This window comes from Meleagris gallopavo, chromosome 8, assembly GCF_000146605.3.
Source record: "Meleagris gallopavo isolate NT-WF06-2002-E0010 breed Aviagen turkey brand Nicholas breeding stock chromosome 8, Turkey_5.1, whole genome shotgun sequence".
Taxonomy (NCBI): Eukaryota; Metazoa; Chordata; class Aves; order Galliformes; family Phasianidae; genus Meleagris; species Meleagris gallopavo.
This window is the reverse complement of record NC_015018.2, coordinates 20,210,290-20,211,792: the sequence shown is the minus strand read 5'-3', so window position 1 is coordinate 20,211,792 and position 1,503 is coordinate 20,210,290.

The window sequence follows — 1,503 nt, the reverse complement described above, 5'->3', positions numbered from 1 at the left end:
AAACAAAAACCCCCATACCTGCTGTGCAAGTTTTCTACACATCAAGATTTATTAAAAAATAAAAAATCAGGCACATAAGACTTACAGTACTACAGATGATTAATTTAGGATTATGTTTTTAAAAAGTAATAAACATCATCAACAGTAATCCTAATTAAAATAATTCATTTTGCATTTCATTAATTAGCTTGTGGACAACATTTTCCAATTATGTTTCAAGTTAAAAAATTAGCCATCTGCAAATACTAAAATCCCACCAAAACCATTTGAACTCAATAGCCAGAACGTTCAGACTAATAAAAACAGATTGGCAAAACATCTTCATAAGAACCAAAGTTAATACAGTATTTCAATGAGCTATGCATCAATGGCAAATCTACAGCGTTGTACAAGTGCAGAAGCCACAGAGCTACACAAAAAATTCACTATACAAGCACCATTTTTTCATTTGAACTTTTAGAATACCAGAAAATGATCTGGAAAACAGCGTCTTCCATATATAGAATTCAATGTAACAAAATATATACATGGTCTTCAAAGGAAATTAAGCATGAAGGCCAGGGATCACATAAGAGTTTTTCAACAGCAAGTGAGCTTAGATAATAGGAGGAAGAGTTGTTCTGTCTCTCTTTTCAGGGCATTATTGCCCACCCTCCTCCTCTCTCCCTACTCCATCTCTTGCTTCCGCATTTAACACCATGCCTTCAGGTCCTGCCCTACGTGTCCAAGCTTAAACTGTGATTCTCTCAGCTCTCCCAAGATCCATTTAACCCACTTCATATCCAGCTTCTTCTCCCTCCTTCTACATTCCAAGCATCCTCTATCTTCCCGTTCTTTCCATTTATATTTCCATCCACACAAATGCACGTCCTGAGATGTCCAACCACGCATGTAGTTTTCTCTTCCTCCTTCTTGGCTCCCCCTCTGCTGAACGAACCCATGACTGTCACCCTGGCAGACCAAGGTCCTGCCAGTAAAATCCTGCACAAGCAGTTTCTTCCTCAAGTCCCAGAGAAATGCAGCATTGGCAAACAAACAACTGTGTCATCTCCCCTCATCATTCCAGCAGTCAGGCAACAAAAAAGCAATTACCTGACTGCCTCATTAAAGGAATTACATAATAATAATAATAATAATAATAATAATAATTCAATGCCCATAAAGAATTGTTTCAAAAATTACTTTTTCCAAAAAAAAGCCAAGACTTACTCAACAAGGCAACTAAGGGATATCAACATACCCTTTCATTTTTCATTTACACAGGATGAAAAATAAGGATGTGTAATTGGAGATAATTTAAAAATATCCATTTTGGCTATGACTAAGTTCAGAGCACAACAGAATTAACAGAAGTAATGGTTCATGGGGTAAATTCCATAACACCTCCGGTTTGAGTAATTATTTTGGAAAATAAAATTTAGAAATTAATCCTGAATTAAGATATTTGGGAACCAATAGGAAAACAATTGCACTATGAACAGACAAAGAAATTATTAGCGTTAT